We start from the raw sequence: 25690 nt of genomic DNA on the forward strand, positions 1-25690 counted from the left end.
TTAGCTGTGACACTCTATTACCTTCTCCAGATCTGAGGAAGAGCTGTGTGAAGTTTGAAAGCTTGTCCCTTCCACCAAGAGAAGTTGCTTCATTGAAAGATATTACCGCGCCCACCTTGTCTCTCAGATCTGCCAGTATCATATGTGGAATGAACCATCTATTAAGTCTTTAAACTCCTTCACCGGAGGCCCTCATCCACTGTGCCATCACTAACCATTGACATTCAGTTGACCTCAGTGGCCATTATGAAGTACTTGGGGTATATATACCAGGCACTTTCAGCATGGATACACTGGGGGCAATCAGCCAGCATAGCAGGGGTGGTCTGCATGTTGCATTCAGTAGCATGGCAGTTGTATTCTATGTGGATGCACCTGGAACTCACAGCAGGAGTCAGGAAGATTTAAAAAAAAAAAAAAAAATCCAGACTGCCTGTTTGGTCCTTTCCTATCCCTGCAAAAGCCCTATATTAAAATCTCTAAAAAAGAACAGAGTACTTGTGGCACCTTAGAGACTAACAAATTTATTTCAGCATAAGCTTTCGTGGGCTACAGCCCACTTCTTCGGATGCATAGAGTGGAACACACAGACCGAAGATATTTATACATACAGAGAACATGAAAAGGTGGAAGTATGCATACCAATTGTAAGAGGCCAATCAATTGTGATTAGAGAGGTTGAAGTGTTCTCCCAATGGCTACAGCCAAGCTCTAAGATACAACTGCATTTGCTCCAATCCCTCAGACAGAGATAAACACCTACAAGATCTCTATCAAGCATTCTTAAAACTACAATACCCACCTGCTGAAGTGAAAACACAGATTGACAGAGCCAGAAGAGTACCCAGAAGCCACCTACTACAGGACAGGCCCAACAAAGAAAATAACAGAATGCCACTAGCCGCCACCTTCAGCCCCCAACTGAAACCTCTCCAGCGCATCATCAAAGATCTACAACCTATCCTGAAAGATGATCCCCCACTCTCATAGATCTTGGGAGACAGTCCAGTCCTCGCTTACAGACAGCCTCCCAACCTTAAGCAAATACTCACCAGCAACCGCACACCATACAACAAAAACACTAACCCAGGAACCTATCCTTGCAACAAAGCCCGATGCCAGCTCTGTCCACATATCTATTCAAGTGACACCATCATAGGACCTAACCACATCAGCCACACCATCAGGGGCTCGTTCACTTGCACATCTACCAACATGATATATGCCATCATGTGCCAGCAGTGCCCCTCTGCCATGTACATTGGCCAAACCGGACAGTCTCTACGCAAAAGAATAAATGGACACAAATCTGACATCAGGAATCATAACATTCAAAAACCAGTGGGAGAACACTTCAACCTCTCTAATCACTCAGTGACAGACTTGAAGGTGTCAGTTTTGCAACAAAAAAACTTCAAAAACAGACTCCAAAGAGACTGCTGAACTTGAATTAATATGCAAATTAGACACAATTAACTTAGGTCTAAACAGAGACTGGGAATGGTTGGGTCATTACACTAATTGAAATTTCCCCCCCCATGTTAAGTTCTTCTCACACCTTCTATGGGTCATCTTGATTATCACTTCAAAGTTTTTTCTTCTGCTGCTACTGATAGCTCATCTCAATTGATTGGCCTCTTACAATTGGTATGCGTACTTCCATCTTTTCATGTTCTCTGTATGTATAAATATCTTCTGTCTGTGTGTTCCACTCTATGCATCCGAAGAAGTGAGCTGTAGCCCACGAAAGCTTATGCTGAATTTGTTAGTCTCTAAGGCCGGGGTCGGCAACGTTTGGCACGCGACTCATCAGGGTAAGCACCCTGGCGGGCCGGGCCAGGCCAGTTTTATTTACCTGCTGACGCAGCAGGTTTGGCCGATCGTGGCCCCCACTGGCCGCGGTTTGCCATCCCGGGCCAATGGGGGCAGCGGGAAGCGGCACGGTTGAGCGATGTGCTGGCCGCAGCTTCTCGCCGCCCCCATTGGCCCGGGACGGCAAACCGCGGCCAGTGGGGGCTGCGATTGGCCGAACCTGCCACGTCAGCAGGTAAATAAAACTGCCCTGGCCCGCCAGGGTGCTTACCAAATGTTGCCACGTGCCAAACGTTGCCAACCCCTGCTCTAAGGTGCCACAAGTACTCCTGTTCTTTTTGCGGATACAGACTAACACGGCTGCTACTTTGAAACCTGTCATTAAAATATCTGTTCTCGGTGACCCCTTCCCCTGACATACGCTTGGAAAACCAGTGCATTTGCACCAAACTAAGCTCACGGCCTCTCCCCTCCAGCCTCCCATCTTGCCTTGCATTTCGTGAGCCAGCCCATCTCCACCTTTCACTCCCTGCTCCTTGAGAGTTTTAATGTGTACCCATCTAGAGTTGCTCTGATTTACTCTGATGTGTGTGGGAGCAGCGCTACCCGGTGGCCCCCTAGGGCTGCCAGCATAGGCAGTGCTGTACCTCCTCAGCAGTGCTCACTGTCTCAATCTGTCAGCTCCCACCCTTCGGCGAGGAGCTGGGCTTTAACAGGAGGCGACTATGATGCCATCACAGGCACAGTGCAATCTATTAAATGAGTGTAGCTTAATCCCCCGTGGTTAAATGACAAGATGAGCATTTGGGCATAAACCGTAACCATTCCTACAGCAGCAACATCCCATAATAAAAGGGCATTCCTGACTCTGTTGCCATGGCTGGGACAGGGAGCCAGGCGTTCATACAGTGCTGAAAGGGAGGATGGTGAAGTCAGGAAGGTCCCAAACGTGACCTTTGTTTGGCTTTGGTTTGCAAAGTCCATGCAATATTTTTGTGCATTTTTTTCTCTGTGTTTTGGATTTGAATTAATTTTATTATAATGTATTTGTTTGTTCATTCTTCCCAAGAACCAATGTTATAATGGCAGCCCATGTTCAGGAGCAGAGATGGGACCGGATCTAAATGCCAAACTTAAACTTTCCTGAAGTTCGTGGGATTCAGCATCCAAAACGGGATCCAAGTTTTGCAGTTGGTCCCTGCTTCCATAAGGAGACCAGTATGAATTCTACACCCCAGACCAGAATATCCTCTAATGGGCAGGTGTCCAAAATCCAAACCAGGATCCAGGTTTGGCAGCTGGCCTCACTGTCTGTAATGGGTCAAACCAAACATCCGAATTACAGGGGTTCAAAATCCATTTTTGTTTTGCAGCTCAGTTCTGTCTGGATTCATGAGCAACCTTACAATAACAAGACAGCGAGTGATGCCCCTGCACTTGTGAGCAACCCTACAAGAAAATGAACAAGCTGACAAAAACCAGCGTGTGCACAGCCCCAGCACTTCTGGGCAACTTTACAAAAGCAAACTGGCTCTTCACACAACCAAGGAAACAGCACTGGTAAGCTCATTGATCGGGGTGTGCGATGGGGTGTCCGCCCCACACAGGACTGAGTGGGGTTAAGGTGGCTGGGATGCCCAATTAACTCCACAGGCTGCACTTGGAACAGGAGCCAGGGAGCAGGAGATTGTTTAGGATCAGGCTCATAAAACCAGGTAGCAGGCTACAGACCGGGCTGCTGAGAAAGGACAGTCACTCCCTGGGAAGAGGGAGGAGTGTTTGGGGACTGCAGGAAGGCAGGCAGCAGTCACTCCCTGGGAAGAGGGAGGAGGGTTCTTGGAGGTGGTACCCCTGAGAGAGAAGGGGAACCAGAGAGTTGGAAGTAGCCCAGGGAAGGAGCAGTGAGGGCAGAGAGAGGAAGTCCAGAACTGCTGAGCTGAGGGTTCCCGGACTAGAGGCAGGCCTGGGTTCCCCACCACCTACTGAGGCAGTGACTGGGAAGACTGCCTAGGACTGTTGGTGGTCTGAACCCTGGAAAGGGGAACGCTTACTGACCTGGCCAGAGGGCTAAGTCATGAAGGAGACGCTGAGGGTCCTGGAGTTAGAGTCCGAGTGATGGCGCGCTAACCGCGGACAGGAGTGTCGGCCTCGAGAGCTAATCCCCAGAGTGACCAAGAGGAGGTGCCAGACCGGCAGTGAGTGGAGCACCCGGTGACAGGGGTGTAGCTCCTGTTGAACACTGGGTGCAACCAGGAAAACAAGTTCAAAGGCCTGTTGGTTCCGCTGTCATATACTCTAATCCAGCGTGTGGTCTGGGTACATCTTGTCTGCTCTCCTATCCAGCCCCCACCGTGCCAGCAGGAGGTGCACGAGGTGCTATACAATTAGCTATGTTGGCACAAAGTGGTAATGAAGTACCCTCTACGATCCCCACTCTGAGTCCCTAGAGCAGGCAGCATTCCAGGATGAGTCGGGCATGGGGGCGTTCCAGGAGGGGCTCGGTGGTCCTGTTCCCTGGGAATGCTCCAGCCACCACAAGGCCCATAGGGCCTATGGGCAGCAGCAGTAGGTTAGAAAAGCCCTGAAAGCTCTGCACTGGCATAGAAATGAGTTCAGGCCTTCGAGTCCAAGGCATTTACGGATGGGCTGGCTAGGCTGAGTAAGAGAGTGACGCCGGCCTAGCTGAGAGGCTGGCAGTAAGCCTGGTCCATGGCGAAGGCCCGTCTTTCTCTGTTTTTACTGAATTTCCCCCCCCCCAAAATTCTTGGGTTGTGAAAAAACAAGCATTTGGGTTTCACCCGTTTTTAACCTGAATTGTGTAAGTGCTGGAATGCCACAAACCCGGCTCCCCCGTCACAGAGTCCCTGCCAGACGGCACAGGGCGCCTGCTCTGAGTAGGGCAACTGCTGCTTGGCAACAGCTGCTTGGCTATGGGGGAGTGAGACAGGCAGGGAGCCAGGTGATAGCCCCAGTCCTCTTGTGCTGCTGGACAGAGCCCCCTCCTGGCCCCCTCAACAGCTCTTGGGTGCAGTCCCTTCTGCCTTTCCTGAACGAGGGAGCTGGGTCCTGGCAGCTGAGACCCTCCAACTGCTGCAGCAACAGGCCTGCAGAGAGTGGAAGGGTCCCGCCACCAGAGCCTGCTGGCCTCCCATGAGAGTACCGGGTATCCCTCACCCCCCCGGCCTCCCAGGAGAGTACCGGGTATCCCTCACCCCCCGGCCTCCCATGAGAGTACTGGGTATCCCTCACCCCCCAGCCTCCCATGAGAGTACCGGGTATCCCTCACCCCCCCGGCCCTTCATTTTTGTTTTTTTTGCCACTTTACACCCAGTTAATTTCTTTAAAATACACCCTGATAAATTAACAGGAAATTTTAAACCAACCCCCCCCCCCCCCCGAAAACAAAGGCCCTATCCATGGCACAGCCATGGCCCTTAGCACAGTCTCTCCAGATCATCCCGACCCCTGGGGGCAAATCTGAGCTCCCATGGCTCAGGCAGAATGGCGAAGTGGCTTGTTATCCCAGCTTTGAGAGCTTTGCGAGGGGTCCATTCTTCCACCCTAGAATCTGTCAGCTGCAGCTATACCCTGAAGTGACCCAGAAGAGCCGGAAGATGTGGGTGGGTTGAGCGACAGGATGGGGATTGCACTAAGATTTTTCTGAGCAGGCTCGCTCCTCGCTGTGCGGTAATTGCACAAGCCCAGTTGAAAATGCTGCTGGGTACAGTGTTTGTAAAGGAAGGAGTGTAGCCCTGGGAGGCTCTTTCTCTGCGGGATTACGAGGGGAGCAGATGGTGCTTACAACCAGTAGCTCATTCTCTACTGGCCGTGCCTCTGGGGCTGCAGCAGCTGCACCCGGGGAGGTCTGGTGCTGGAGTTATAGGCTGTACTTTCAGGATTAATTTTATTATTGCCTGATGGGCTGTGGCTCAGCGGAAGTGCTAAGAAGGCAGGACCAATATTTTGGGTCTTACCGTATGCTCCCAAAGCTGCCCGGTTCCCACTGACTCTGAAGTCCTAATTTCAAGGCAGATCTACTACAAAGAGTTAAATATTTTGGGGGCAGGGGAACGCTCCTCAGTTTCTATCTACTGTGCACTTGTGAAGAGGGCTCACTTGGTGCAGGGAGTTAATGCACTGGCCTATGACCTTTGGAGACCAGGGTTGAAATCTAGTCAAATCAATACTGAAATAAGCTAGGTGTTTTCATTCTGCTTAGCTTACATTTACTCCATCACAAAACCACTGCACACTTTGGCCTGATTAGCTCCAGTGGGGGTGGGCAGATCTGGTATAGCATTAAGAGGCAGAGGGTGGGAAGACTGAGATGCATTGGCAGAGTGATGTTGGGAACTATACGTGCTTTGGCTGTCCAGACAAAGTACGAGGGGCAGAGGCAGGAACTGCAGTCACTGAATCAAGATCTCTTTCAAGCACCTTGGGCCCAGATTGGTTGTTGAACATCACAAAGCAACAAGTGGGATGAGGTTAGGACTGAGTGGCACTGGCAGAGCTGTACGGGTGGTTTGTATAATATTTTGTCCACACTACACCTGCTGTCTGGAGTTATTTTGTAACCCGTACAACACAGGAATCACAACAGCTGTTGAGCATCTGCTCTGTCCCATCTGGGGCCTCTAGGCTGACTGCACATTCAGGGCAAGGGATACTGCACATAGGGCAGTAGCTACCTTCTCCTTCTGTTCAAATACCTCCAGGGGTTGAATCACATCCAGCGTGGTGGTAGTGCTGCGAACATCAAGCCATCACTCTCTGAGGCTTGAGTACTCCAGAATGATACTCACCCCATCTCTGGCAGGGCTCCAGCCTGCTCTAACCAGCGACTAGAAAAAGTGACCAACTAGAGTGGCCATGGGGAAGTCCTAATATTAGGGACTTTGTCTTGTACGTGCAACTACACCCCCGCCACCCTGCCCTTGAAAAAACAAGTGTCCTGATTTGTCACACACTCTGTCTAGTCACCCTATGAGCAGCTGCTATTGGAAACGTTTTGGTGCAAAGCCCCTCTAACCAGCTACAACTCTGAAAAGCACTGGAAATAAAGGCCCTGACTGTGGAATTGGATCTGCACAGGCACAACCTTGCCCTTGCCTAGAGCCACACTGAAGTTATTGCAAAGGTCCCCCTGCCTGGGTATAATTGCAAGATAATGGCCAGAAGTTGGTAAATTCCTTTGGCTCTCCAGAGCCTCCTACTGGCTGGGAAGTGGCTAGAAACACTTAACAAAAGCGGAGGCTAATATCAGTGCGGTGTGGGATGGAGCACGGAGGCGAAGAAATAACCACAGCCAGACTGCGTGGGCGCTCAGGTGCTTGCTTTACCAAACATGCTTATTAAATCTCAGCAGTGTGAGCAAAATAAACAAACAAACAAAACAGCCCGTGGCTGAAACAGGCCAGAGAACAACCCCCAGCTGGGACTAACTGAGGCTAATTGCTCACCAAGTCCGGTCTAGCTAACTAAAGTTTTGCTGGCTACTAGCTCTAATTGGCACTAACTGTGGGTGGGGTTTAGTCTTTAAATCAGCTGCCCTCCACATCGGAGCTCATTTGCCAAACAGAGCGTGAGGTGTAGCGCAGCAGCTAGAACAGGTAAGTTGAAGTGAATGAAAGAGAAAAGAAACAGGAATTTAAAATACCAAACTGAGAGGGGGTGAGTGGTTAGACTGCCCCCAGTGCTGCCCAGCTCCCTGTTCTCTTGCTGGAAAGGAAAATAGAGGCAGAATACCCCATAAACATCCCTCTTTGGGCTTTGCTGGAACAGGCCAGTCAGAACCCCTAGTTCATGCGCAGAGTTTGAGGGTTTGGCATCTAAGCCAGTAAGAATCTGGTGTTGTGGGTCTTCCTTTGATAGTTAAACATTTGTCCTTCATCTCTGTGCACAGCCCTGAATGCCAGCCCCACTCTGCTTTTGCTGCATTCTGAGCTACTATAAGTTTGGGGAACCCCCTGAGGGCCCATGTTGTGTTCCTACTGAGTCCCTGGCCTGGGCTTATTGCCCCCCTAAAAATGACTGTCAGAATCTGGCTTGCCTTCCTGAATTAGCTTGCTCTTTTCTAGAGATGAGCTCAAAGCTGCAATGTTTAAGTATTAAGTATTGAGCTTTTGTCATCCGCTTTTGCTCTGTAGTAAAGAGAGGGGCCAACTGCATAATTTGGATCCAGAGCTCAGTTCAGATTTGGAGGCAGCTCCAAAGTTTGCAGGTTTGGGTCTGAGGTTTTGGGTTGGGCCCGGCTCTGATTTTTTTTAAAGGAGTCATTCCGAAACCCTGCCCACCCCGGGTCACACAGTCTCATCTCAGGTGTATTTACAACTTAATGCAAAACAACTGATTTGGAATTATTTTGAACATCTAGAGTTGCCATCTATGTCAATGGAAACTACCCTACATTTGAGACAGGCGTCCCCAGAGACCAATGTCCATTTCTTCCACTTTCCTTGCAGAGTTGGTCTTTTAGGGCCAGATCTTGAATCTATGGACTCTGTACAAAGGTCTAGCCCAAGTGCATCCGTTTGGAGGATGTGGCCCTTACCAGGGCCGGCTCCAGGGTTTTGGCTGCCCCAAGCAGCCCAAAAAAAAAAAAAAAAGCCGCGATCGCAATCTGCGGCGGCAATTCGGTGGAGGTCCTTTGCTCCCAGGCGGAGTGAGGGACCATCCGCCGAATTGCCGCCGAACAGCTGGACGTGGTGCCCCTCTCTGGAGCGGCTGCCCCAAGCACCTGCTTGCCAGGCTGGTGCTTGGAGCTGGCCCTGGCCCTTACAAAGGGCATAATGCAAAGGGCGGAGGCGTGAGGCTTGCAATGGTATTGCCAACAACCATTGTTAACTGGCTGTAGGACCCTTACCGACCCATAGGCGAGTCTGTTGGTTAACACACAGGCCTGCACACAATATTACTGCATATGTTAATGGCCAGAAATGATCTACATGAATGAATGCAGCACAGAGCCATGTGGCCTGAACCCAAGGAAACTCCAGTACTGCTGGATTTATTTCAATGCCCTGAGATACTTGGCTTGTGGTGGGGTGTGTGCTGCCTGGATCGAAGAGAAGAGGCTTTGTAAGTTAGGAATGCAGCTGGGCAGATAGACGCGAATGGAGATGAGGCTCCAATACTTATTACTTAGCTGATGCCCAGCTGGTGATGGTTTCTCCTGCAGGATTCTGCAGCTGCTTTGCCTGCATTTGGCAGCCCCATGCTGGAAAGCTGGTTCTGCCAAGGTCAGGCTTTGTCCTCTTTCTCCTGCTCCTTTGCAGGAATGTCCAAGCCCAGAGCTCATGGACAGGCTGCTGGCGCTTGGGTGGTCGTGGTGGTTTTTATCTCCAAGACAGTTACTTTTTCTTGGCTGCACTGGGGTGTCCTATTGGTCACTGATTATTTTATTCCTTAATGGAAACTGATTGTTGATCAGAATCGATTTCAGATCAATATCTCCTGACTGCCAAAGTGCCTCTAAGGTGTCATCTATGCTGGGGAATGAAAAGGAACTATTTAGCATGGCACATGGGGGTATAACTAGGTGTAATGGGATGAACTTGAGAAAAGGGGAGAATTTAGGCTGTATTAAGAAAAACTTCCTGACCGTGAAATATACTAAGCAATAGATAAGTCTTCCCCAAAGCAAGTGGCAAAAGCCCCATCACTTGGGACATGTGAAACTAGACTGGGTGAACAAATCATGAACACATATGCAGTGGGGAACAATCTTTAAATTAAATTAATGGAGATATCCCATCTCCTAGAACTGGAAGGGACCTTGAAAGGTCATCGAGTCCAGCCCCCTGCCTTCACTAGCAGGACCAAGTACTGATTTTGCCCCAGATCCCCAAGTGGCCCCCCTCAAGGATTGAACTCACAACCCTGACTTTAGCAGGCTAATGCTCAAACCACTGAGCTATCCATCAGCAGGGAGATGGATGGGGGTCTATAGATCTGATTTTTAAATCTTGTGTGGGCCAGATTCTGAGACGAGCTCTCAGCACATTGGGAATCTGCCTTTTATTTAGATGCTTAAATGGGAGCTGAGCTCTTTTTTGAAAGTCTGGTTTAACAGGTGGATTTTAATGCTCCAGATCGGTATTGTATAGGAGTGGATTGTTCTGTGCATTGTGAAAACAGGTTCTCTGCACCCCATAGGTTCTGCTCTTGATGCACCTATACACCTCACCCTAAGGTCAATGAGAGGTTTATTTCCACCCCGGGAGGAAATATAACCATCTTCTTTCTCTCATGCTAGTATAAATAGCAGGTAGAACTTTCTGATGTGCTCTGAGCAGGACATTAGTAAGGTTATCAGGCTTAAGGCAGAGTCTTCTAAAATTCCTCCTGTTTTCCTGCTTCTTTTAAATGCTTTTAATTAGTAGTTGGGGAGTGCGTTTATGTAAGTCACAGGTCCCAAGGCTGCATTGTATCAGTGTCTCTGTACTTCTCAATCTTCCCCCTCTTAGGCCCTGCTCCGGCAAGTTGTTCAATACAGATAAATTCGTGTGTCTGTGCACAGCTGCATTGACTCCAGTGGTTGGCTGAGGCAGGATCTGTCCACATACAGCAGCTTGCAGGATCAAGGCCTTGATTGTAGGGTCTTGGGGGCAAGGCCTGTCTCTTTGTACATGTTTGTACAGCACCTGGCATAATGGATCCCTGTTCCTGAGTGAGATCTCTGGGTGCAACTCTGAGACAAATGTAATAAGAGTTCAAAATACCCAATATTACAGAGAGACCTTGAACCAACACTTCAATATTTGGGGCTATTTGGAATCTAGGTCTGAGTTTTGCAAAGGGACCGTTTCTTTGTAACTGTGGAAGCACTGTGGCCTAATGGATAGAGCACTGGGTTCGAAGAGTCCTGGGTTCGAATCCTGATTCTGCTGTTAGCCTGCTGGCCGACCTTGGGCAATTCACTTCCCCTCCCTGTGGCTCAGTTCCATCATCTGATAATGACCTGCTTTGAGAAATGTCGATGGAAAACACTCTATAACTGGCCAAACCAAATTCCTGCCTCCTGCCCTGGGAGTGTTGGGTGTTCGAAATCTGAATCCGAATATGGTTCCTTGAGCCTGTCTCCACTTAATCCTTACAAGCCTAGAACTATTAGGTTTTTATCCCTGAATGTCTGCAAATGTTGATTTCACCGTGTACACACAAATGAGGAAAAAATATTTCCATAGATGATGATCTAAATGTACAGCTAGGCAAAGTAAGAAAAACGCTGCCTGAGACCTTAGTCTGATTTAAAGATATTTACTTGGTCTATTTTGACATGTCATGTTGACAGGTTTTGTTTGAATGGTTTTGAAGCTTTAACTTTTTGAATCTGTGTCTACTGTTGTTAAATAATTTATTGTCTGATTCCCCATCCCCGCTGAATAACTTCCCTCACTGGTGAAAATGTAAGTTGATTAAAAATAGGAAAAAATACTAATTCATCACTTAGGTGTTTGAGACTGTTTCGGCTAATTTTGGCTCCTGAAGTTAGGCGCTGAAGTTTAAAACATTAGGTCCCCGTAACAGGACCCCACTATGCCAACATACTGTGTTTCAAGGCCCTTTAGAAACATGATTGAGTTTAACCTCACCACCCCCTCCTCATACAGGGGGTATTGACTATTAACTCCATTTTTCAGATGGGGAAGCTGAGGCACAGACAGGCTGTGTGAGGTGGCCAAGGGCACATGGCTGAATCAGTAGCAGAGATGGGATGGAATCCAGGTGTCCTGACTCTGTCCCATGCTCTGTCCATTAGATCTCCAGAAAAATAAAATCTTCTCCAAAACAAGAGAAGGGCTTTTGGCAAATGCTTTTAATAAAATCTCTTGTTCTTAAAATCTTGCATCAGCCATCATCTGTGCACAGCTGAGCAAAGGGAAATTCTGACTAAAGCTTAGGGCATCCACCACACTGACAATTCCCCAAACATCCGAAGAAGTGGGCTGTAGCCCACGAAAGCTTATGCTCTAATAAATTTGTTAGTCTCTAAGGTGCCACAAGTACTCCTGTTCTTTTTGCGGATACAGACTAACACGGCTGCTACTCTGAAACCAAACTACCTGCTCTTCACTGTCGTCATTACCATGGTGGTGTCAGGAGAAACCCTTTGATGTGTGGGTAAAAACAGCTTCCTAGCCCTGAGGTAGTGGCTCTGCTCTCCCAGCTGCTGGAGGGTGCATTGCGTGGCAAGCGCCAAAACCAGAGGAGAGATTGTAGTGATGAAAGATACCCCCTGCCCCTTGGAAAGCCTCAGTAATGTCAAAGGGCTCCAGCATCTCTAGAGCATGGTGATTGCACTGCTACTGCAGCACTACTTGCGTTGCCTCTAAACTTACCATGTGGGCCCTGTCACAGCATCAGCACTCGCAGCTCACTGCAGTGGCCAGGGCAACAGCATCCCTAGCTCTGCCAGCACCTCGTTGCTGCACCATCAGCTCATTGCATTGGACTGTGGGGGAGCTGGCCACGCTCGCCTAACGCTAGCCCTGGCAGCACTCAGGAGACTGGCAAGTGCTGACCACCCAACGCCCCCGCGCGGATGCACAAGTAGGATAAAGTGTTCATCCCTTCCAGCCAAAGTGTGGCTCAAGCAAAACAATACTTAACGCCCCACTTTTATTTATACCACATTGGGAATCATTGTATCCAGGTGATCAATTCCAGCGCCCTTTGACCTCCTCGCTCCACTTTCTGCTCCCTACTCCATGATGGGTGGGGCTATTTTTAACATCCGGAAGTGTCAAATAGCCCCTCCTGAAAATAAATAACTACACCTCTACCCCGATAGAACGCCAAAAAATCTTACCGCGTTATAGGTGAAACCGCGTTATATCGAACTTGCTTTGATCCGCTGGAGTGCGCAGCCCCGCCTCCCCCCCCGGAGCACTACTTTACCGCATTATATCCAAATTTGTGTTATATCAGGTCACAATATATCGGGGTAGAGGTGTGTAAAGAGCCTACCACAAAAATCTATCCCTTTCTCCTCCCAGATTATGGATCCACCACCAGATTACACAGCTCTAAGAAGTAAGACCGATAGCTTTATAAATTGTACCATAAATAACAAAAGTAAATAATTCAAGTCTTGGATCAGGGTCAGGAATCAGGATCGATATTGTATAATCCTTCCAGGATGGAAACACCTGCCATATCCCACTGGAGAGCATGGGAATTCTCCCTTTACCACAGCATTAAACATCCTGCCAGGTTGTAAAATACTGGACCGCACAACTGCTGTCAAAATATATGGATCATAGGTCTGTTATAAACAGGGCACACTTGTAATGAAAACCGCTACAAAACCAAGCAAACGGGCATCCACATAACTCGTTTTCCAGCTTTGTTTCTTTCGTTTAGCAGGGGCCACGCTCTGCCTGGACCGCTATACAGAACACAGAGACATGTGGTGGCTGAAAAACATTGCAGATAAACATATTACATCTGAGGGTACGTCTACACTGTAGGGACTCTCCCTCCCCCCCCCCCTTGGCCCCACCTCCCAAAACTCCAGAGCAGCGGGTCTCAGAGCCTCGGTCAACTGACTCGGACTTGTGCTGTGGGGTTAAAAAGAGCAGTGTAGACGTTCCCGCTTGGCCTAGAGCCCAGGCTCTGGAACCTGGTGAGAGGGAAGGGTCTCAGAGCCCAAGCTCCAGCCTGAGTGGGAAAGTCTGTGCGGCTACTTTTAGCCTCTACTGCGAACCTCGCAAGCCCAAGTCAGTTAATTAGAGCGCTGACTGGCTGCTGCGGGGTTTTTTGCAGTATAGACCTGCCATGTAATGCCCTGATTTATAGAAAGACTGACGTAGACAATTTTTAGAATTTTTGTCTGCCTCCGTTTGCCTCATATGATTTCTCTGTGGTACTTTTTTGTTACTTTCTGCTGTTAATCTGTTTCTAAAACCATCCTTGAAACCCCCCTGTTAATTATTGAGTCTTTAGCATGTATGTTTGCTTATATGACAACATTGCTGGTTGTTTTGTTGTTTGAGATAATCTGCTTGTGCATTGGACTGGTAGATGGGTATATGTCTGGCCACGTGCTTTCATTCCTACAGAGAATCCCACATTCAGAAAGGCCAATTGCCCTTCCCAAGAATCCAACCACATGGATGTAGTACTCCTGGGAATAATGTTTGCAGAGCGGTAAAGACTCTGGTCGTTTTAGAAATCTCACTTGCCAAGGATGGTGGTAGCACAGCGGTTTGTTGAGGAAAGGGATCATGCCCACAACTACACAAAATGGCTACAGGGAAACCTCTATCAAACAAACAACCCAAGGGACAAGCAAAATGCCAGCTGCTCAGTGGACTAATAATTCTGACTAGTGTATGTAGCACAACTGCCTTCTACTGCAGGGAAACAGAAGTGAGGATATGTATGTCATAGACCCTGTATTGCAAACATTAATTCTGCTTTAGCAAGAGCAATGGAACCCTGTGCATTTGGCTCAGGGAAGATCTGCCCCTGTAGTTGCCATCAGGTTCCAAGTGGCTGTGAGGTGCAGCATGTGGCAATTGTGGTATTCAGGTGGCTGGGTGGATTTGCTACTTTTTGAACAAAAATTTCAAAGCATTTTACAGAGATGGGGCAGCCTTTCGACATAGTCTCTAAAGGCCAGACAAAATTGTGTTGGAAACCTTGGGACTGGTTTAAAGTGGTGGCTTAGGGCAGGGAGTTGCCTATTGGGACTGAGTCCTTGGTGCAAGTTCTTAATGAACATAGCACTTGAAAAATGTATTAAGACTTTATTAAAACAAGTTGGGGCTTATAAATGTTTTTCCCTTAAAGAATAAGCTTCAGGTATGCAATGAAATATGAAAACCTAAAAAACTGGCCTTGCTTTGATTCATCTAAGGTCAGTTTTCACATGGGTGCCCATGCTTGCACGGGTGTGAACGGTGTACTCAGTTGTGTATCGATTCTGCACTGTGTTCAGCTGTGTGTGTACACATGCACATGTGTAAGAAATAGTCTCTGTAGCTGTGAAGTAATTGAATGCTCTACGTTCTGTAGATCACCTGCTGTAATTGGAGGAGAAAATAATAATACACATCACTAAATTCTCTGCAAATTCACTCACATGACAAAGGTCATGGTGGCTTCATTCCTTTGAATACTAATTGACATGATAGAGAATAGCATTAAGATGCCCAGTTCCAGTCTACTCTGATATTGTTCTACTTGATTTAACCCTTTTCTCTTCCTAAAAATCCTGGGAGAATTCATTGATCTTTACTCCTAGGCCATTACTATCTACTTACCTTCTCCCACAATGGGATATGGTTAATGCTACCAGTTCTAAACAGAAAGATGCCTTCAGTGATTCATCAGGGCACAACAGTTGCCTTAGAAACAGCAGACCTGTAGCCCAGCTCCCCTGGCGGGGTTACCTGCTAGCCAGGAGACAGGAGGGTGGGAACTAGCTATGGTTGCACCTTCAAGAGTCTAATTCTCAAAACTGTGAGGTCAAAAAGAAAGAGGAGTGAATGAAGCTGCCTCAGATCTCCTCCTCCTGACTCCTGACAGGATTGTCACAGCAATATCCTGAACATGTGCTTTCCACAGAGGTTCCACTGGAACGTACGCACTAGAACCAGCTCAGATAAAATAACCTCTGCTCTGAATCTTCTCCCACGTCTGGATCTCAAACAATTCCCTCCCTTCCCCTAACTGCCACATTCTGGAACTCATCACCCCTCTGGAGTGTTGCCAGAACAGGTGATGAACCTCAAGCCCATGGCTGCTTCTAGAACTGAGCATGAGCCCTGAGATGTTAAGGGGTGTGTGTGTGTGTGTGTGTTTCTCCCCCTCCCCTTCTGATTCTTATCTCTGGCAGGAAGTTCTGAAATACTACAAGAGAGGCTGTTTGCAGTATTTTTAACCATATCTGGAGGTAGAACAGCCAGAAACCTTATGTAAGCGTTTGCTCTTGCATGATTTCTAGCCCAAATTTGCAGACTCAAGACATTCATAGTGCTTGAATTAGCAACCAAACCTTCTCTCCAAACTTCAAGTCTGAATCTTGTAGGCTGAGAGCTTCTAATACCGCATCCCTGGGTGGGTTGTTGACCATGGGAATTGAACCCAGGGCTTCTTGGCCTCAACTATCTGAGTTAAAAGTACAATATTTGCTAGCCAAGGCTCATCAACCTCTGTCTGTGACCCAGATGCTGCTAGAGGGGGACAGAGCACTACACTGAGTGTAGGGCTGCCAACTTTCCAATTTCTCAAAACCGGACACTACAGCTATGGTCAGAATTTTCTGTATCAAATATGTAGCCACATGTATGCTATCCAATGGGCCAAATACAGACTCGCTAGCAGCAGTGGAGAGACTCACAAGATACAATTACAAATGGGATGTATGAGTGAGACAAGGGGGAGAAGGGAAACTGGCTTTGACTCGCCTTTGTTGGCATATGCTTCAGAGCACCTGGAGGGAGCCCTGGCCTTAGGTTCTCCACAATGTCCTGCCCTGACGTGCCACTGTGATAGCATGGCTTCAGACTGAAAGTGCAGGGGCTTCCTTTAGCAATTCTCCCCACCTCCCCCCAGCAAAGCAAAGCAACTTTGAGCTGCTGGGACTGGCTAGGGGGGCTTCCCAGCGCACGAGGGGCTGGTACCTTTACCCGAAGCCCCCACCCACCAAAGGCTCAACTCACCATAAAGAGAAGCGGGAGGCTGAAGGGGACAGTGTCTCTCCTGCTCTGTCCAGCAGTGGCAAAGAGTTTGTATGGGGTGGGGAAACTTGCTGCAGCCGTGCAGAGAAAGAGGACATGTCCCTCCCCAGCCCAGACGGGACTAGCAGTGGGGGCGTCTCCAACTCTGCCCCTCTCCGGGCCAGCGCTCTGGGGTTAAAGGGGCCTTGGGCTGGCTGGGGAGACGACAGTAGAATTGCGGTAACTGGACTTTGGGTCTCCAGTCAATACTTCTGACCGGAGACTGTGCAGGTCCCTCAAAAACTGGACACCTGGGAACCCTGAGTGGCATGTTGCATACAAGCTCTCTGGGGCAGGGATTGTCTCTGTCTGCCTTGTTTGTACGGTACCTAGCACAATGGCACTCTGACTGGGGCGCTAGATGCTGCTGCAATATAAATCATAAGAAGCTAGAGGCTGGAACGAAGCTGTGTGTGTCTTGTGTTTGAAAGCTAAAGAATAACCGTTCATGCCACTGAGGCGATTGTTCTGTGTAACCTGATCCTACACCCGGTGGCAATTTGTCGCTCTCCCGTGGCTGTTGCACTGCGAGCTGGGATGGAAGTCTGAGGTGAGGTGGCTGAAAATGTTGGTCGAAACCAGTTTTCTGTCCAAAAAAAATGCTGTTTTGACCCAAATTCTAGGCACTACCACAATACAAATAATTAATAGTAGCAGATTAAGAAATGAGGGGGAAAAAAGGAGAGGGAATAAAAGCAAATGGAAGGGGAGAAGAAAAAATGAAAGGAAAAGAAAGAAGAGGGAAAGGAAAGAAAGGAGAGGAAAGAAAAGATAAAGAAACGATAAAAGATAAAGAAGTGAGAGGGAAAGAAAAGGAAGGAAAAGAGGGTACTAGAAGGGAGAGAGGAGACTGAAGAGAATATAGATAAGTGTGGTGTTCTATGGTGTGTTTCCACAGGGCAGGGTGGGGCTGTCAGGCTGGGGAAAGGGAGTGGCTGTGCAGTAGTAAACCATAATTGCAGTTCTCCAGGGGCAGGAGTTTTTCTCCAGCTCACCCCACTGCTACTAGGAGATCCTGCCTCTAGAAAGGCCTGATGCTGTGCAACTCTAGCTTCCATAGACCCCACTGGGAGCTGCAGGTGCTCATCCCTGTGTTCCCTAGAGTGCCTGTCTGGCCCTAGGGGGGAGAGGCCATTTCACCTTGTGAGCTCCTCCTGGGAGAGACAAAGGCCAGTGTTCAATGAGAAGTGAACACGACTTTGGAGGCTGGAGTGGAGGATCACATAAGGTCAAACCCCAGAGCTGAATTTCTTTGAGTGTTTGCATCATTTTGGGGCAAGATCCCACTTCTACTAACAGACTTCTGAAATGTAACTTTATCACTCTCTAGACCTAACAGCGAATTTCTAGTGAGCTTCGGCCACAGGGGGACTTGTTGTTTACACTGTGAGGACAGCCCTTTGTGACGGAGCAGGAGTCTGTGCCTGGGAAAACCCACCCTTGGTCTGTGAGGGATAAAAGTCATGGCTGGAAGGAATTTTGGATTTTCACCAGTTCATGGGAAAAAGGGGATGTTTTTTCCAGCTCAGCTCAAGGTGAAACCACACTGTAAAGTCGACGTGAGCTTTTCAAGCTGACAGTGTCTGAGCAGACCCACTCTCCTGCTCATCCAGTCCTAGAGTATTTTAGAGTACTCGGTGCGAGCCCTGCAGCCTCATTGCTATTGTAAGATGTAGCGTGCTGGACTGTTACTGTAGAATACTATGATACATTTACTTGAGGGTAACTTTCAAAAGTTACCCTCAAAAGTTAGCCTCAATACTGTCTTTGCAACATGCAGGGCACCTTGGGGGAAAAAGATTTTCACAAGTGCTTTAGGTATTAAGGAGCTCAATGAAAGTCAATGGGACTTGTGTGCCTGAATTCCTGAGATGTCTTTTAAAAGCCTCCTCTTAAAGTACGCGTGACCTGAAACACTGCTGGTAGCCCAGTGATTAGAATGAGCATGTTGTGTGTGTAAGGGTTGCAGGCTCTTTGGAAGAGGAGGATATGATGCCAACCCAGAGTTTGGCTATCACAGTCCTCAGCTGACAAGTCAAGGTTTGCCAGTTTTTAAACCCAGCCCCTCTCTGAATTGGAGTAGCAGGGAAACAGTCCAGATGGCCTCTTTTCTTGCCCTGCCTTGCTTACTGGAGAGGACTCAACAATGAGACTTCCACTGAAGTTCAATATTCCCTTACCGCGAGTGCACCTTTCACCCAGCACTTTACTGATTCACTGACCCACTCTCAGCCACTGCTCGGTCGGCTCTTAGAAGCTGATTAATAGGACACTGCTGTTTGGGACAGGAAGTGAAGAAGAATCCAGTTGAAACAAAAGGAGGCACTGGTGTTGGGTTAGCATGTGTGTGCACTCTCAGGCGCCAATGCTCTTAGGCAGTGTCACTAAATGATTAGTGGCTCTTATTGGATTTAGGAAAGATTCATTTCCAAATTGCTGTCCTCTGGGTAGCACTGGCTGATGCTTGCTAGTTGCAATAGAAAGTGAGGTTCTCTGCCCAAAGTTGCACTGGAGCAGGGCTGGCGAGGGAGGGGAATTGCCCAGGACACTGCTGGGAAGGGTTTTAGTTCCTGTCCAAGGGATCAGCTAGTGTTCCTTTCTTTAAAGAAAAATAAACTAATTTTAAATGATCCGCCCCCTCCCCCCGATTAAATAAATGCATGATTCTGAAGTCCTGGAGAACCTTTTAAGCTGTAGGGAAGTCAATGGAACAGGATTGGATGGGATAATGGGGTAGGGGTAGGACCCACATTCTAAAACACAAGCTGCAGAAAACAGCCTCGGCCACTATTGCATTCACCCTGGCACTGACGCCGTCTGAATGCCTGGGTGCAAAGGAGGCTTTAGCCCCTGCTGCCTGTGATCTCCTGCGTGTCATCCATCCCTCTGTCCTCACTCCTGCTTGATGTTGCAGGCCCAGTATTGAGGTTTTTATCTGTGACTTAATTCAGGCAAGCCCCACTGAAAATCACTGTGGTCCCACCAGCGCCCTGGGCAGGTGTAGCACTTTGTAGTACCCAGACACGTTACACAAGCCCTCACCAGCCTGAAGCATGGACAAGTATCCTCTGTGCACACAGAAGAGCCTGAACTTTTGCCCTCCTGCCTGAGGGTCCTAATTAGGCGCAGGGACAGGAGGGGGGATGCTGGTGGCCATGGTCTTTCTGATCCCCTCTTTCTGCAGTGGAGAACTCAGGTTCACCACACCCCTCTGCCTGCACCCTGCTCCAGATCTCTCCCAGCTTATGTTTACAAGCTGCCTTGGGTGCAAGCTAGGGTGCCCAGATAGCAAGTGTGAAAAATCAGGACAGGGAGTGAGGGATAATAGGAGCCTATATAAGAAAAAGATCCAAAAAGCGGGACTGTCTCTATAAAATCAGGACATCTGGTCACCCTAGTACAAGCCTACAGAGTTCTACAGAGTGGGCAGGAGCATTGCCTTGGTGAGCCGCTCTCTATGCTCCCTGCCCTCTGAATCAGAAATTCAGGAGCTGTGATCATAGCAATGGTCTCTTTAAAGTGCCACCCCCAGCGTAATACCACACCGTGAAAGCAGGGCAGTAAAACCCAGCACTATTCCACACAAGCAGCCTCTGCTTTACATTCCTGTTGGTTTTTAAATTGCTGGATGAGGGTCTCTCTATTCTTCCACCAGAATTGACACATTCCTGGACATGTTCTTTGGATTCCCCCCCCCCCCACACACACACACGCGCACTCCACCCCCATCCCTTTTCCAGCACAGCCAGTGCCTGCATTTCCTGCAAAATGATCACCATCTGATAAACGCACAAAACCGGCCCCACGCTGTAGCCTTAGACCATCCCCTTATGGAGCTGGTGGGTGGCTTGCAGGTGCCTTAGGAGGTGTTACCCATGCCATATTCCCTGGAAAAGATGAGCATCACCCTGGGCTCACTGAAAGTTAGCTTGGCTTAGAAATGGTTCCCTGAAATCCAGATAATTCTTCCCCCACCTCGAATCAAGGCGCAGAGAAGCAGAGAGAGACCACTTACCTTGGTCTGGATGACACGTGTGGTGATGTGTGTGCGCGTGTGCGTGGCGTGTATGCAGGGGAGATCCTAGAGCCCTCGATGCTGCAACAACCTTCCTCTCTCCTGCCCGCCCTCCTCCTTCAGGCGAGTTCTTGCTTTGTGCTGCTGCTTGCCTGTGTGTGCCCAAAGCCACTGCAGCATCTCTGCATAAGGATGTGCTCCTCCCTCCCCGCCCTCCCCTGCTCGCTCGCTCCCTCTCAGCCAACACTCTGGGTCCCTGGAGAGTGGTCTCTCGCTCGCTCTCTGTCTTTACCTCATTTGCCTTGGTCCAAGGACCAGTCAGAGAGGGAGGGCGACTTGCAGCATCATACAGAATTCATGCTCTGCCTCAGCCTGGATCAGAAAACCCCTGCCCTGTATTGATTGTCTCCGGCTCCTCACCCCATCAGTAGGGCAGAGGGAGGCACATGGTGCGCGGGAGAAGCAAGTGAAGGGTTAGAATTCCAGGGTGTGAACTGGGAAGTGAAGGGCTCCGTGTCCCGGGCTGGGACGTGAAGGTGAATTTGCCAGGGGAGGGTCATGCCTCACAAAATGTATTACCAGGTAATAGACACAGTGAAACCCTCTTAGACTGAGATCTTGAGGCACCCCACTGAGCAGGGCACAGAATGATGCAAGCCTTGATTTGTCAGCTCAACACCTTGTGACATGCTGCTGGTGAGGGAGAAACTCTGCTTGCAGCCAAGTTTACTTGGAGTTGGGGAGGAAGGGAATTGACTGTAGATCTCAGGCCCATCTCTTAAATACATTCAGATCCAAATTTTCCACAGGTATGGGGGGAGAGAGGGGCAAGTTCCAGTTGTGCCCCATTACAGAGAGAGGGCTAACGTCAAAGCTCGGCCTCAGTTCATAAGCGTCCTCTCATGTTCCGGGAGGGCTGGGGTTCAGGATTGTTTCTGCTGCCTACAGAAGCTGGGGTCTCCGCTTTGCACCAGAAGCAGGTGCTGTAGTGATCTCAGCTGACAGGCGTCCTTGGAAATGTTATTTCTGTCTAGGCGTATGTCTGCCCTCCCTGGCAGGGGTGTCTGAGCACCTCACAGACTATAATGGATTTATCTTCCCAACAGCCTTGGGAGATAGGGAGGGAAGGGTCGCTATCCCAAGCTGCAGATGGGGAACTGAGGCACAGAGCATTTAAAGGACTTGCCCAAGGTCCTACAGGGAGGCTGTGGCGGAGCTGGGAATCGAACGCACATCTCCTGTTCCCAGCCCAGTGCCTTAACAACGAGCCCATCCTTCCTCCTCTGTAGCTGTCAGAGATACAAGGGGGAGGTGAGACATTTATCACGGTAAAACCGTTCTGTGTGTAATGAGGCAGGGATGCCCGTGAGTTAGCAAATCTGTTCCACGGCGCCCCGAGGGCACTGAAACCCCAGAGCGAGGGGGATTTCAAAGCATGCTGCGTCCCGGGGACCTGCACACAGTCACTGGTTGAACTAAAGTGTTTTTTTTTTTTTCTGCTAGCAACTGAAAATATGTATCGTCCCCCAAATCAGAAATGAGATGAATATGGAGAATAAAAGCAGAGTATCCCTCTGCCCCCACATCCAGGTCTTTCCGTTCATATGTTTACATGGCCAGAGCATGGGAGAGGGCACTGGGACCCTGGTGTAAGCAGGTGCGAGGCCGCTGACTTCAACGGAGCTGTGTCGGCTTCCACCAGGCTGTGAATTTGGCTCAGGGTTTTTCTCCACAAGCCGTGGAGACGGGAGGCGTCAGGTGCAGCACAGGCGTCAGGGCAGGGCTGCCCACCTCGCTTCCACCCTGGAGAGATCCCTCTGCAGGGCGAGACAGGAATTCACTCTCCACGGTCCATCCATCCTTGGCCTCTCTGCTGAGACTGCCCAAATGGGTGCTGGTTGGTTTTGTGATGTAGACATTTGTCCCTGCGGGGGTCAGATTGAGATCCCAGACTCATTTCACACACCTCCTCCTCCCCAAGCAGCTGTAGATGATAACCACTGGCTGTCGCTACCACCCGGAGCGGCATCACAACTTTGGCCTCCGCTCCCCTGTGCTAATTAATATATTCCACCATGCTGCAAAGCTCATGGTGAAACTGGACACTGCTCCCAGATGGGAACTCTCCGCACAGCCCTCGGGGCGTGCTGGGCAATGATGAATATGCCCTGAACTCCCATCCAATGACAACACAACTTAGGGTGGCTAATCAAACAGCTCTCAACTCAGACTGTGCATGTTTCTGGATTGGGCGGGGGAGACGGGGGAAGGTTGCAGAGACCCACCCCCCACTTTCTATCCATTCCATCTGTCCCTCCCTGACTCCAGTGTAGGATCATTAATAATGTAGCGACCAGGTTTGGGTCTGTCCATTCATTAATGGCCTGCCATTACAGAAGAGTAATTAATGCATTAGTGTCTCTGTATTGATTGGCGGGGCTCCAGAAGTCCGGCGTCCTCCAGCCACGTGGGAGTGGGAAGGAGGAAAGTTGTTTTGCAACTTAGTGGGTCCTCTCGCAAAGGGGAAAAACAAGATGTTACAAAACAAGAGTGCATTTGTTCTGTATTCCTCTCATGTATCTATCCATTCCTCTGTCCTGCCAATTGCCAGAGTTTGACTGGCTGAATTCATGCAAGAGTGAATTCCACAGGTTAACTTTCAGATGAGATGTAAACCCAGGGTTGATTGGTTTGGCTGTACTGTATTGCCCATCTTTGTAGTATCTGAGCACTAAGGGTAGTATTGAAAATCCCCTGGCATTTTTTGCAGTATTTTGTGGTGTTAACCCAGTGTCTCTACCAAAGTTCAACACAAGTATCTGCATTCTGTCTCCTTAAATTCTCCCTCCAGATTGAAAATGGATACGAGATTCCTTTTCACTTCTTGCTCTAAACTGTTGTGCCGGGTTGCTGTGTGCACTTAAGCATCTGCTTCATTTCACCCAAGATATAGCTGCATTTCCTTGGTGGGTGGGTATACAGTAGAACCTCAAAGTTACAAACTGCCTGGTCAACCGCACACTTCATTTGGAACTGGAAATACACAATCAGGCTGCAGCAGAGACCATCCCCCCCAAAAGGCAAATACAGTCCAGTACTGTCTTAAATGTAAACTATAAAAAAAGAGAAAGTTTAAAAAAAGATTGATAAGTTAAGGAAACTGTTTCTGTGCTTGTTTCTTTTTAAATTAAGATGATTAAAAGCATTTTTCTTCTGCATAGTACAGTTTCAAAGCTGTATTAAGTCAATGTTCAGTTGTAAAGTTTTGAATGAACAACCAGAAGGTTTTGTTCAGAGTTAGGAACGACCTCCATTCCCGAGGTGTTTGTAACTCTGAGGTTCTACTGTAATTGGTCTATCAGTTTCTGGGTGAGCTTTTTAGACCCTTCAGGTGTTGTCTGTCGCTGGCACTTGTATATAGGGCCGGCTTTAGGCCAATTCCCCGAAATCATGCCCTGCGGGTAAGAGGGCCCCGCACCTTAGGCTCACCCAGTGGCGGTGGTGGTGGGGGATCTGCTCCGGGGTCTTCGGCGGCATTTCAGTGGTGGAGGGGGAAGGGGGGCGCTCCGAGGTCTTCGGTGGCATTTTGGCAGCACGGGTGGGCCGCTCCGGGCTCTTCGGCATTTCGGTGGCGGGGGGGTCCTTCAGTGCCGCGGAAAACGCGGAGCGGACCCCCCGCCGCCGAAGTGCCGTCAAAGACCCGGACCGCGGAATCGGGCCCCGTAGGGCCTAAAGCCGGCCCTGCTTGTATACTATGATGAGGGGCTTCACAGAAATAACATAGACAGATGAACATTGTCACTGTTGCCACTCCCACACGTAAGTGAAGTTTCATTCCATGGCGAGCAGGGTGATGAATCTGGATTTGAAGTAATTCTCTGCACACGTACAATGTCAATGCTTTTGGCAGTGAGTGGATTCCATACAGCAGTCCCTGGTGCTTTGCACTAAGAGCCTCAGTATGAGGAGGGTTGCTCACTCTCTTTGCTTTTAACCACTGGGGAATCATTGCTTCAGTGTCAATAGTAATAATTTATATAAGTCCGTGAGTTTACACTGTGATTTACAGACACAGGATCTGGTTCTCCGTGGCCGTGCATCTTGAGCAGTCATTCTGTGCAAAGTGCATGTGAAATGCTACTAGATCAGAATGGGCGCATCATACCGTGCTCAGAGACATGCAGTAACCTGTGGCCTTTGCCACTACAAGGGGAGCAAGCAGGCTTAGCACAGGATAGAAAGGAGGCCAGTTCTGCTTACTGAGGTCTGTAATAGGGCTTTTATCTGGCCTGACCCAGCCCGGGTGTGGCGTGTTGCACACACAACTTCAAAATGAGAAGTGCTGAGCAGGACGTGGGGCGTGCGAGCGATCTGATGCTGCCATGTGGTCAGTAGGGAGCCTTGCCCTAGTAGCACGACTAGTGTGGAGCTGCCTGCCACGTTGGTGCAACTGCTGCTCGACTCCTGTGTCCAGTTCTGGTGCCCACAATTCACGAAGAATGTTGATAACTAGAGAGGGGTCAAAGAGGACCCACAGGAATGATGAGAGGAGTAGGAAACATGCCTTATAGTGCTAGACTCAAGGAGCTCAATCTGTTTAGCTTAACAAAGAGAAGGTAAAGGGGTGACTTGATTATATTAGTATCTACATGAGGAGTAAATATTTAATAATGGGCTCTTCAGTCTAGCAGAGAGAGGTGTAACACGATCCAATTGCTGGAAGCTGAAGCTAGACAAATTCAGACTAGAAGCAAAATGTAAATGTTTAACAGGGAGGGTAATTAACCACTGGAACAATTTACCAAGGGTCGTGGTGAATTCTCCATCACGGGCAACTTTTAAATGAAGGTGGGAAGTTTTTCTAGAAGCTCTGCTCTCGGAATTATTGTGGGGCAGTTCTCTGGCCTGGGTTATGCAGGAGGTCAGACTAGATGAGCACGTCTGGCCTCAGACTCTGTGAATCTGGCCACCAGTTACTTTTGCCTTGTAGCAGGAGGGAGACCTCGGAGAGAGGCGTGCGGAGCCACCTGCCATATTGACCCGATGAGCATCCCATCCTAAGTAGGTCTCCTTTGCTGTACCCATTCTCCGCACATACCGTATACCCTGGAGTGCAAGGGGAGCCCTGAGGCGT

The 25690-nt window shown here is 49.0% G+C and overlaps 1 protein-coding gene across 1 annotated transcript in view; it reads right to left on the reverse strand.

The window, feature by feature from the left end:
• CNTN2 (contactin 2) overlaps positions 1–20684 on the reverse strand; it is a 56893-nt gene extending 36209 nt beyond the window's left edge. The window contains exon 1 of the mRNA XM_054028733.1: positions 20557–20684. The gene's annotated coding sequence lies outside the window, so the exon portion shown is untranslated. The remainder of the gene's footprint in view (positions 1–20556) is intronic.
• Between the last annotated feature and the right edge of the window lie 5006 nt (positions 20685–25690).

This window comes from Malaclemys terrapin, chromosome 4, assembly GCF_027887155.1.
Source record: "Malaclemys terrapin pileata isolate rMalTer1 chromosome 4, rMalTer1.hap1, whole genome shotgun sequence".
In the NCBI taxonomy this organism is placed as follows: domain Eukaryota; kingdom Metazoa; phylum Chordata; order Testudines; family Emydidae; genus Malaclemys; species Malaclemys terrapin.